Source organism: Erinaceus europaeus, chromosome 11 (assembly GCF_950295315.1).
Source record: "Erinaceus europaeus chromosome 11, mEriEur2.1, whole genome shotgun sequence".
NCBI lineage: Eukaryota > Metazoa > Chordata > Mammalia > Eulipotyphla > Erinaceidae > Erinaceus > Erinaceus europaeus.
Window position 1 is genome coordinate 36122341 of NC_080172.1, and position 13396 is coordinate 36135736.

The following is a 13396-nucleotide window of genomic DNA, read 5'->3' on the forward strand; positions in this document are numbered from 1 at the left end:
GGGCCAGGATTGGTTGAAAGGGGGCACTCTAGGATTTAGCGGGGCAAAGAAAAACCTGGGGGCGGAGCCAGGATTGGTTGAAAGGGGGCACTCTAGGATTTAGCGGGGCATAGAAAAACCGGGGGCAGAGCCAGGATTGGTTGAAAGGGGGCACTCTAGGATTTAGCGGGGCATAGAAAAACCTGGGGGCGGAGACTGCATCAGAATAAGTCCTCAGCTACATGCAGTCAGGTTTTTTATTTGTGCTTTTTCTTGTTTCCTAATGTGTGCTTGTATGGCTATGAACTTCCCTCTCAGTACTGCCTTAGTTGTGTCCCAAATATCTTGATAGCTTGTGTCTTCATTTTCATTGAACTCTCTAAACATTTTGATTTCTTCCTTGATTTCCTCTTTGACCCAGTAGTTGTTAAGGAGTGTACTGTTGAGCTTCCACATTTTGGGACTATTAATAATCTTTTGCTGATTGTTAGGTGTTTGTTTAATTCCACTGTGGTCTGAGAAGATGCTTGGGATGATTTCAATGCTCTTGGATTTGCTGATGCTCTCTTTGTGACCTAACATATGGTCTATCTATCCTTGAGAATGACCCATGTGGACTTGAGTAAAATGGGTACTCCAGTTTCTTTGGATGAATGACTCTGAAAATGTCCAATAGTTCTAGTTTATCTATGTCCTTCATTTAGTTTCCTACTTCTTTATAGATATTCTACCTGGATGATCTGTCAAGTTGAGAGAGTGGGGTGTTGAAGTCCCCTACTATGACTGTGTTGCTGTTAATATATTACTGTAGCTCTTTCAGTAGATGTTTGTTGTATTTAGATGGCTTCTCACTGGGTGCAAAGATGTTAATAATTGTTAAGTCCTCTTGATTGACTGATCCACTTAGCATTAAGTAGTGTCCATCCCTGTCTATTTAAATTTTATTTATTTTAAAGTCTATCATGTCAGATATGAGAATAGCTGTTCCTGCCTTTGTTTGTGAGTTATTGGCTTCTATGATAGTTTCCCTTCCTTTCACTTTGAGTCTGTGTTGACTTGTTGAGTTAGGTGGGATTCCTATAGACAGCATATTGTTGGGTTGTGTTTTCTGATCCATTATCATACTCTGTACCTTTTAATACGTGAATTCAGGCCACTGACATTTATTGATATCAAAGATTGAAGATTCATTCTGGTAGAGTTTTAAAGTGTTCTGATATATGGTCTATTTATGGTGGTCTGACTCTTTATAGGAGACCTTTTAGAACTTCTTTCAGGGCAGGCTTGCTATTAGTTGATTGTTTCAACTGTTTCTTGTCTGAGAAGCTTTTGATGTCTCCATCTAGTCTAAATGACAGTCTAGCAGGATATAGTAGTCGTGGTTGAAAACCTTTCTCATTGAGTACTCACTAGATATCTTGTCATTCTCTTCTGGCCTGTAGTGTTTGTGTGGAGAAGTCTGCTCCTAATCTTAAGGGTTTTCCTCTGTAGGTAAGTTTCTTTTTCTCTTGCAGCCTTCAGGATCCTTTCTTTATCCTTTTTCCTTTTAATTCTAAATATGATGTGTCTTGGTGTTTTTTAGTCTGGGTTAATTCTGTTTGGAAAGCTCTGGGCTTCTTGAACTTTTATGTGTTTTATGTTGTCTAGACTAGAGAATTTCTCAGCTATTATGCCCTGAAGAATGTTTTTTCCCCTCCCTCTCTTTCCTCCTCTGGTAAGCCAATAATGTGTATATTATTTCTTTGAAAGTCATCCCATAGGTCTCTGTTGTTGTTTTCAGGATTTCTTAATCTCTTTTTTGAGATCTCTTACTTCTTTTTTAGTTGTCTCTAATTCATATTCAATCTTGTTCATTCTGTCTTCAGCCTCATTGATTCTTTTCTCTCTGTCTTCTACTGTTTTCTGGACTTCATCTATTTTGTTACCCTGTTCTGATACTGTTTTAGCTTGTTCAGCTAGTTGTGTTCTTAGCTCAGCAATTTCAGCTTTCAACTCTCTAATAACCTTGAGATAATTAGTGTTATCTTCCAGAGTCTCATTTGTTGTTTCTGCATTTCTGATGACAGTTCTTTCAAACTCTTTATTCACTCCTGTGATTATTTCCTTAACTAGTGTTTGGATGTTGCCCTCATTATTCTGTGTTTCATCCTTTGGGGGGCTTTTATCTGGACTCTTGTCCTGGTTCATTTCTCCAATATTTCTTCTTGTTGGTTTAACCATTCTATATAGTATGTTATGAGGTCCCTCTCTCAGTACTTTTCAAATTAATGATCCCTCTTGCCTGGATTACCTTGTGTCTAATTAAGGTATTTAAACAGTTCACAGTTATGGAAATTGACAGTTGTTTCAATAGTATTTTAATCCCTGAGTTGGAGCTCTGTGGCTTAAAACCTCTCTTTTTCTTTTTCTTCCCTGTAGGCTATGGGAGCCTGAGGACTTTTAAAATATAAGTAGGTTTCTTAGCTTAATTACTGACTCCTGACCAAGAGATAAAGCAGGGTGGGGCAGAGATAATCCAGTGGTTATGCAAAGAGACTTTCACAGCCCCACCACCAGGCCACCAATATATAGATCTTCTCCTGAGTTTCCTCGTTAGATCTCTGTCCCCTGGTGTCAGCACAGGGCCTCTCTGCTGCTGCTCCAGAATCTGAGGGCAGTAGCAATGTAGACTCACAGTTGCATTTAGTGAGTCTCAGGAGAGTCCTCTCCTCCCTTCAGCCAGTCACTTGTTGGTAGAACAGACTGGAGGTGGTGTCTCTACTGGTAAACTGCCGGAATGTTACCAGCCACTTAATCTCTCCATAGACACCTCTCTGTCCATGAACCACACATGTTTGTACTCACTGGTCATTTGGTGGGTTCCTGAAGTTGTTCTAGTCCTGTCTTGTTGAGGTCCCATGTGGTCTCCTTTGGTATTCCTAGTTGACCAGGGAGAAGTGAAGAGAGAAACACTGCTTCTTTTTTTTTCAATTTTTTTAAATTTTATTTAAGAAAGGATTAATTAACAAAACCATAAGGTGGGAGGGGTATAACTCCACACAATTCCCACCACCCAATCTCCATAACCCACCCCCTCCCCTGATAGCTTTCCCATTCTCTATCCCTCTGGGAGCATGGACCCAGGGTCATTGAGGGTTGCAGAAGGTAGAAGGTCTGGCTTCTGTAATTGCTTCCCCGCTGAATATGGGCGTTGACTGGTCGGTCCATACCCCCAGTCTGCCTCTCTCTTTCCCTAGTAGGGTGTGTCTCTGGGAGCTGAGCTCCAGGACACATTGGTGGGATCTTCAATCCAGGGAAGCCTGGCCAGCATCCTGGTGGCATCTGGAACCTGGTGATTGAAAAGAGAGTTAACATATGAGGCCAAACAAATTGTTGAGCAATCATGGGCCCAAAGCTTTGAATAGTGGAGAGGAAGTGTTAGGGAGGTACTCACTGCAAACTCTAGTGTACTTCTGCTTTCAGGTATATATTTTGCAGTAGTTTATGGATACGTGTGCACATAAGCTCTCTCTCACAGAAACTGGTGTATATCTAGATTATGGGACTTTGTTAGAAAGTGAACCACCTGAGATGAAATTAAGAGTGTACTATGAAAGGAAAGGTCTCATCCGAGTAATGAAGCTGAAGGGTTTCATTCCACATGTGAAGTCTCTGGATACAGTCTGAGGTGAAGCATGTTGAGGTGGCAATCATTGAGTTGGTTAGGTTGTGATCGGCGGATGCAATATTATTTGGTATGGATTGGGAGAGGCATACGGGAAAGTGGGCCCTATCCAAGGGTTCCAGGACTGGGGGAAGTAGGGGCTCTATAATGGAGATGTGAGGTTCCTGCTGTCTTAGGGTTCAAAAAGACAATTGATAGTTAATGTTATCATCACATTATTTGGTAATTGGGTTAACTTTGAAAAGTCCTTTTGTTAGGGTTTGCTGTACAGTGTCCTGTATCTTGTATATAGCTGTGATATTGGATGCTTCTAATCTACTTGGTCTAGGCTTTTGAGAGAATCCGCATATCAAATACACAGCCTATATATTAAAAAGATTCAGTTTGTGTTTTGAAAAACTTTGAGACATACAATTGATTTTCCCCCTCTCATATTGATTAACTACTGATTTATATGTCTACATTTTGCTAGGAGTGTACATAAACACCATTCCCACCACCAAAAGGTGCTACTGCTTCCTAGCCCTGCCTCCAGAAGTCTAGTCACCAACACATTTTTTACAAGCCTCTCCAACATATGGATATTTTAATTATCTGCTGAAAGAAGTCTTCCTTTAGGCAATGAAGTTGCCTTTCTGCAAGCATTTTGGTCTAGTAAGTCACTGGGACTTGTAAAAAAAAATTTACACAAAAGACAATATCCTGATTATAATATTCCCATGCAATTTTTAATATGGAATGTTTACATACTAGAGAAAAGAAGGTATTGAAAGTTGAGATTTCAGGAGGAAGCCAGTTTTGTAGCTTTACCAAAAAAAAAGATAACACTAAGGGAAATAGATGCAAAGATGTTATCCATTATAAGTGCAGTAAGATAAATTTGATACAATGCTACTCAGATAAAAGTCAGACAGCTTATTCTGATAGTATCTAAAACAAAATTGTCACTGATTGGGAACTACTTTTTATGTCTTTATACTGGAATTTTCTTTCGTATCTCCCTCCCCTCCTTCTCTCTCTCTCTCTCTTTGTCTTCCTTTGCCTATATCTTTATTTTTCTAATATAATTGTTTTGTCTGTAATTGTTCTTCAGACTGATAAACCTAATTAGTTAAAAGAAAGTTAAAATGTGCTGCAGCTCCTCAAAATCCATAGCAAGAACTTTGGTAATAAACGCTTTCTTCCTCTGGCAAGCCAATAATGTGTATATTACTTCTTTTGAAGTCATCCCATATGTCTCCGTTGTTGTCTTCAATATATCTTAATGTCTTTGTGAGATCTCTTACTTCTTAGTTTTCTCTAATTCATCCTTGATCTTACTAATTCTGTTAACTGCTTCACTTATTCTGCTCTCTCTTCTCAGCAGTACACTACTTAACAAATACTGTGTCAAAAAGGAAACCAAAATTTTTGAGAATCAATGAAAATGTAGACATGAGTTATCAAAATATTTTAGACTCATCTAAGGCAGCACTGAGAGGGTAGTTCAGAACCATAAAAGCATACATTAGGAAACAAGAAAAAGCTCAGATAAACAGCCTGACTGCACACCTTGAATACTTAGAAGAAGAGGAACTTAGGAACCCTAGAGCAACCCAAAGGACTGAAATAACTAAAGTTAGGGCAGAAAAGAAAAACATCAAAAGTAAGAGAAACATACAAAAGATCAACAAAGCTAAATACTGGCTCTTCAACAAAATCGACAAACCCTTATACAGGCTTGCAAAGCAAAACAAGCAACAAAAAAAGCAAAAACAGTCAAATAAATTGGTGTGTAAATGGAAGAGGAGATATTACAACAGACACTACAGAAATTTAACATATCATGTGAGGCTTAGATGGACAACTATATGTTACCAAGCTAGAGAACCTGGAAGAAATAGACAAGTAGATACCTACAAACTCCCAAAATTAAACAAATAGGATCCAGAAATATAAACACGTCAATCACAGCCAAAGAAATTGAAACAGTTATCAAAAATATTCACATGAATAAAAATCCTGGAGTAGATGGTTTTACAAATGAATTCTACAAAACCTTCAAGGAAGAGTTAATAAGTTTACTTTTAAAAATCTTCCAAAAGACTGAAAACACATGAATACTCACTCCCTTCCAGATTCTATGAATGCAACATCACCCTAATACCAAAAGCAGACAGGATACAACAAAAAAACAGAAAACTATAGACCTATATTTCTGATTAACATAGTTTCAATATTGAACAAAATTCTATCCAACTATATAAAACAGGGTATCAAAATATTATTATTCATCATGATGAAGTGGAGTTTATCCCAGGGATGCAAGGTTGGTTTAATATATGTAAGTCAGTCAATGTGATCCACTACATAAATAAAAGGAAGACCAAAAAACACATGGTTATATCAGTAGATGAAGGGAAAGCCTTTGACAAAATACATCATCCCTTTATGATCAAAACACTACAAAAAATGGAATAGGTGGGAAATTCCTCAAGACAGTGGAGTTCATATACAGCAAACCTACAGCCAACATCTTATTCAATGGTGTAAAACTATCACCATTACTATTAAACATAGTGTTGGAAGTTCTTGTCATATCAATCAGGCAGGAGCAAGGAATTAAAGGGATACCGACTGGAAGAAGAGAAGTCAAACTCTCCCCATTTGCAGATGATATGATAGTATATATTGAAAAACCTAAATAATCCAGCAGGAAGCTTTTGGAAATTGTCAGGAAATATACTAAGGTGTCAGGCTACAAAATTAACATGCAAAAGTCAGTGGCATTCCTCTATGAAAACACTAAGTTAGGAGAAGAAGGAATCCAGAAGTCAATCCTTTTTTACTATAGCAACAAAAACAATAAAATGTCTAGGAATTAACCTAACCAAAGAAGTGGAAGACTTATATACTGAAAATTATGAGTCACTCACTTTTTCTATTTCAAGGAAATAGAAAAAGACACAAATAAGTGGAAAGATATTCCATGTCCAGGGATTGGAAGAATTAACATCATCAAAATGAATATACTATCCAGAGATAAATACAAATTTAATGTAATACCCATCAAGATCAAAACAAATTTTTTATGAGAATAGAACAAATGCTACAAATGTTTATCTGGAGCCAGAAAAGACCTAAAATTGCCAAAACAATCTTGAGAAGAAAGAACAGAACTGTAGGCATCATACTTGCAGATCTCAGATTGTATTATAGAGTCGTTGCAATCAAAACTGCTTGGCACTGGAACACAAATAGACACACTGACCAGTGTAATAGAATTGAGAGTCCAGAGGTAAGCCCCCACACCTATGGACATCTAATCTTTCAAAAAGGTGCCCAGACTATTAAATGGGGAGAGGGGAGTCTCTTCAACAAATGGTGTTAGAAAAATTGGATTTAAACATGCAGAAAAATGAAACTGAACCACTGTATTTCAACACACACAAAAGTAAATTCCAAATGGAACAAGGACTTGGATGTTTAGACTAGAAACTATCAAATACTTAGAGGAAAATATTGGCAGAACTCTCCGTCAAATTTTAAAGGCACCTTCAATGATACAAATACAATTACAAAGAAGACTAAATCAAAAAATAAAACAATGAGACTACATGAAATTAAAAAGATTCTACCCAGCAAAAGAAACTACCACTCAAAGACAAAGACTGCTTATAAAATGGGAGAACATCTTGACATGCCATACATTTGAAAAGAGGCTAATAACCACATTTATAAAGAGCATACCAAACTCAGTAACAACAACAACTAAAGGACCACATCCAAAAGTGGGGAGAGAATTTGAACAGAATATTTATCACTGAAGAGATCCAAAAGGCCAGCATATGAAAAAATGCTCCAAGTCATTGGTTGTCAGAGAAATGCAAATAAAGATAACAATGAGATACCACTTCACTCCTGTGAGAATGCCATACAGCAGAAAAATAGCATCAACAAATGCTGGAGATGTTGTGGGGACAAAGGAACCCTCTTGCACTGCTGGTGGGAATGTAAATTGGTCCAACCTCTGTGGAGAGCAGTCTGAAGAACTCAGAAGAACTAGATATGGACCTACCTTATGACCCTGCGATTCTTCTCCTGGGGATATATCTTAAGGAATTAAACATACTCATCCAAAAATATTTGTGTATACCTATGTTCATAGCAGCACAATTTGTAATAGTCAAAACCTGGATGCAACCCAGGTGTCCAACAACAGATGAGTGGCTGAGCAAGTTATATTGTATATGCACAATGGAATACTACTCAGCATTAAAAAATGAATTCATCTTTTTCACCCCATCTTAGATGGATCTTGGAGGAATCATGCTAAGTGAGATAAGTCAGAAACACAAGGATGAATTTAGGATGATTTCAGTCACAGTCAGAAGTTGAAAAGCAGTATCAATAGGAAACACTAAGCTGACTTGGATTTGAGTTGGTGTATTTCACCAAAGTAAAACAGTCTGGTGTGGGGGAGGGTTCAGGTCATGGAACATGATGGCAGAGGAGGACCTTGTGGGGTTTGAATTGTTATGTGGAAAACTGGGAAATGTTACACATGTATAAACTGTTGCATTTTACTGTTGACTGTAAACCACTAATTCCCCAATAAAGATATTAAAACAAAACAAAAAACCTCACAGCTGTGTCTGTAAATTTGGTTTGATTAGGCAAATGCTGGGATTTGAGCCCTGGAGCCTCCAGTGGAGGTCTCAAAAGATTGACCCTGCCCATAGGCGCTGTAGTGTTGTCCTGGACAGATGAAACCAGAGTGAGAGAGGCTTCTGGCCACCTTCCTCATTCTACACTAGGCAGACTCCTTGGCATATCATTTTCATTCTTGGAGATGTGTCGCTAAGACTAAATATTGAAATTGTCCATAGCCTATTTGATGATTCATTAACTCTGAAGTTCTTTATTCATTTTTGTGGATGAAGGTAAATATCTTTTTATAGATAACAGAGATGACTGTAATTAGTTACCACTCCACCAAGTCGCCACCTTATTTTAATGAAAGCAGGTCTCCAATGAAATCCTGCCCCACAAATAGACCTGGAACAGTTTATACAATCTGAAATGCCAGCTCTCTGTCCTTTTGTGTAATCTGAGCAGACTTTTCATGAAGGTGTCTCTAGAGGCAGGTGAAATGACATTTTAGAAGCAAAAATCTGTTGCTTATATGGAAGAGCTGATTTCTAAACCTTACAGGATTCTCAGGACACATGTTTAGACTATTCAGATAACTTAGCTGAGCCTAACAAAATGCTTAAAGAGAAAAAGGCCCAACCTTCATCAACAGAACAGGAAATGATGAGGGTTGGTGAGAATGTGGAGAAAAAGGAACTATATTACATTGCTCGTGGAAATGGAAACTAGTACAGCCGTTATGGAGAACAGAATGGAGAAACCTCAAAGAAATAAAAATGGAAATGATTTATGATGCAGAAATGCTAGTGCTAGGCATTTATAAAAAGAAAAAAATAAAAACCATGAAAACAGTAATTCAAAAAGATAATTATATCTACATGTTCATAGCTGTGTGAACAGCCAAAATTTGGAAGCGATCTGAGTGCCCATCAACTGGATAAAGAAGTTTTGGAACATACATTCAATGGAGTACTACTCAGCAGTTGAGAGAGATGATACTGTGTTCTTCAGGATAAAATGGATAGAATTGAAAGTGGTTATGCTTAGTGAAATAAATAAAGAAGTGAAGAACAACTATCAGATGGTTTTACTCATATGTGGAATATAGAGAATTGAAACTCATGAACTTGAGAAAAAAAAAAAGAAATAATCAATCCAACTCTAAGACCTTGGGAAATCTATGATGCTTAAAGTGGGGGTGGGAGGGGAACCCAGAACTTTGGTAGTGGGAGTGGTAGAAACTATACCCCTTTTATTTTATTGTCTTTTAAATAACTATTAAATCACTGATAAAAATAGAAAAAGCTCTAAGACTAAGATATGGGTTCAAATATTGCCCTCCATACATATTAACACATTAACACAATCACTTTTGCCTTCCATTTTTCATTTATAAGATATAGATGATAAAAAGACCTACTTTTTTTTGCCTCCAGGGTTATTGCTGGGGCTCAGTGCCTGCACCATGAATCCACTGCTCCTGGTGGCCTTTCCCCTCCCCCCTTTTGTTGCCCTTGTTGTTGTAGCCTTGTTGTGGTTATTATTGTTGTTGATGTCCTTTGTTGTTGGATAGGACAGAGAGAAATAGAGAGAGGAGGGGAAAACAGAGAGGAGGAGAGAAAGATAAGACACCTGCAGACCTGCTTCACCACCTGTAAAGCTACTCCCCAAAATACCTACTTTAAAAAATTAATTTACTTATTTATTTCATTTACTTTTATTATTTATTTATTTATTGTATAAAAGAGTAGAGTATACGCAGTGCCAGAAATTAAACCTCACACATTGCAAATCTTGTGCTCTACCCACTGAACTACCTCCCAAGCACCAAAACACTTTTTCTTTAAATATTTTTTATTTGATGATTTAATAATGGTTTATAGAGTATACAATTATAGGGAATAGTTCCACACCACATTTGCCACCAAAGTTCTGAGTCACCACACAGTGTCACTGTTAACTGCTATAATTCTAACAAATTCTTACAGTTTCAAAATAATCTATTTTTAAGGCTATTATGACCACTAAGGAAAATAATATCTATAGTTATAGCTAGTGTGAAGTAATTGGCATTCATTAAATACAGAATCTTAATGTCCTTGATCTCAGAGGGAGAACTAGACTCTATAGGTGAAAATAAAGAGAGAGAGAGTTGTGAGTCAATTTGATGGAAGAATTTTATGGCCATCAAAATGTTATAAAAATAGAAGCTATCTTTTGCTGAAATAAATTCCCATCGAGGATAAAATCCAAGAAGAAACTGTCCCAAGACTTTCTAGGAAATGTTAAAAGGAATCCCACTGTGCTTGCTTCCGCAGCACATATACTAAAATTGGAATGATATAGAGAAGATTAGCATGACCCCTGCACAAGGAATCCCACTGATGGCAGAGAATTAACTATAGAGAGACCTCTTTGCTCCACTTCAGTGCACAAATTCTGTAATATTGGTCTAATTTCCTTCCTGGTAGGTACAATTTTGGTATAATTCTTCATGTTCTGTCACAGGAGGGTTCTTCACTGTCATAGATTTAGAGATTGAGAATCTTGGTTTATTCTTTCATTTTTTTTTTTTTCATTTCTAATTCTATGGACTTTTCCTGAAAACAATCAAAACCTCTTCTGTCACATCTTTGTTCCTGTGATCAGTAGTATATATACTTTTCTCTTTTCATATTTCTTTCAGGTGTGTGCACATCACCAACTTGAAACTCACATTCCCCTACTGACATCCACATTTATATGCACAAGAAAAGGCTACCCCCAGCTCTTTATGTTTGAAGCCTCTGTTGTGATTTTGCAACCTGTTCAGAAATCATTTCCTGAAATTTTCAGGCCTAAATCACGTCTTGTCTGCACCCGTTTTTGACCTGACTCTGCTTTGGTCTACTTGGCCACTTTACTTCTTGGTTATTTATTAATTCAAAAGTCCACTAACACCCAAAGCTGTCTTACTTTTACTGTAACTTTTGACAAATTATAATCAATATTTAACTAGCTCATGTTTTCTGTGCCCATTACTTCATGCATGAAGAAACAGAGGAATCTCTTGATCTTTGATGAGTAGACTAACCATAACTTATTTGTCAAATTAAAAAAAATGTTCATCCTTACTAATACAGAGATGGTAAGAGTCAGTGATTCACTGGTTTTCATTTACAAATATTAACAGAGATTGGAAACCATGTGTGCACTTCACGTCTGCTAAGGGTGATCTGGGATAGTGACTGTTATAGTGCTTAGAGAGTGATTTATAGAAACTGTTGCAAAAATAACTTGGCAGAAGATAAATGGAAAAATGGCAGATACATGTTAAGTTTGGTGGCATATAAGTTCATCATGACATAATTTAGAGTTAGAACAATAAAGAACAGATCAAGTAGTGTATATTATGGATAAATGTATTTGCTCCAATTGACTATTACACATTCGATGTGTTTTCTTTTCCTCATTTATTTAAATTAAATGTTCTATTTTGAGATGATTGTAAATTCATGCAGTTGTGAGAAATAATGCAGAGAGATCTCATTTATTCTTGGCTCTGCTTTCCTCAGAGTGACATCTTATTAATCGGTAGCACTGCATCACAATCAGGATATTGATCTGAAAAAGTGAAGATGCAGCATCTTTTCACTACTGTAACCATTTTTCATGATGTACATAAGAGATTGAAATATAAAAAAATCACCTTATATGTGAGTTCTGGGGGTTGATTTTTTTTTTCACACAGAATAATTCTCTTGCAGCTCATTCAGATTGTTGCATGTACCCAAAATACATTTCTTTTTATTACTGAGTAGTATTCCATGATATGAATACACACAGTTTACCCAAAGTATTGAAAGACATCTGGGTTATTTCCACTTTAGGGCTATTATGAATCAAGTTGCTATAGACACGTGTTGGTTAGGTGAGCAGCACTTTACCTTCCTCTGCAATTATTTCCCTGAAGTACAACTGCTGGGTTATATTAAAAAGTCACATGCTCGGTTTTTTAGGAGATGTCAAACTGTTTTCCAGATGGAGCTGCAAAGTTTCACATTCAATGTATAAGTTCTTCCACATCTACAGCAGCAGTTAGTGCTACCACCATTGTTTTTAACTTCAGTACGGCTATATTTAGGAAATGCTGATTTACACGACTGTTGTTATCATGGGGTATATAGTTCTACATTTTCCCAAGAAAGATGTTAGTACTCCTCAGCCTTCTGCTACCACTTTTTCTTCTGATAGGTGTGTAGTGATGCTTTAATGTAGTTTTCCACTGTGTTTTCCTAACAGGTGATAGTGTTGAGTATCTTCAAGTGTAGTTAGCCATTCACATTTTTCTTTAAGTTGCAATGTTGATTCATGTCTCTTGTCATTTTCTCTTTGGATTGTTTAGACATTTGTTGTTGAATTTGAAAAGTTGACATACAACTTACATAGCAAAACATACACCCCAGGGCTGGAAAATAGCTCTGCTTTGTCATGTGCACAACCCAAGTCCAAGCCTTACTCTCACTGCACCGAAAGGAACTTTAGTGCTGTTCTCCCCCCCAACCACTCTCTCTCTCTCTCTCTCTCTCTCACACACACACACACACACACACACACACACACACACACACACACACACACTTTGTCTCACTCTCTCTGAAGAAAATTCAGCCTGGAGCAAGGAAACCCCAAGAAAAAAGAAAGAAAAAGAAAACTGACCTTTTGGATGTGTGTGATTCAGTGTTTTCTGATATATTCAAAAGGTTTTGCCACCATCACATTTTAGTAAGTTACTAAACATATTAATAATTCTATTCCTCCCCACCAAAAAGACACTCATGTTCTTAAACAATATTTTAGTATTTATTCCCAAGTAACATGATATTAGAGAAAGCTATGGGAACATGAGCTTTCACCACTTCTAGAGTTCTAAGAATAGGCTCTCCCTTTTGAAAAACAAATTTTATTTAACATAGAAGAACAAAACAAAAACACACAATCATTCATGTCCTTTCTCCAAAATGTTAAAGTTTATATACATTTTTGGTGCAGTGTTAATTTTTCAGCAGATGAACCAAACCAGAGCACTTCATTCTAGTAGCTGATAAATGCTCTTGATGGGAAATGGTCTTCTAGCTCTGT

The 13396-nt window shown here is 37.0% G+C and overlaps 1 pseudogene; it reads left to right on the forward strand.

The window, feature by feature from the left end:
* Window positions 1-10577: 10577 nt before the first annotated feature.
* On the forward strand, window positions 10578-10692 carry LOC132541572 (U6 spliceosomal RNA; annotated as a pseudogene).
* The last annotated feature ends 2704 nt before the right edge of the window (window positions 10693-13396 follow it).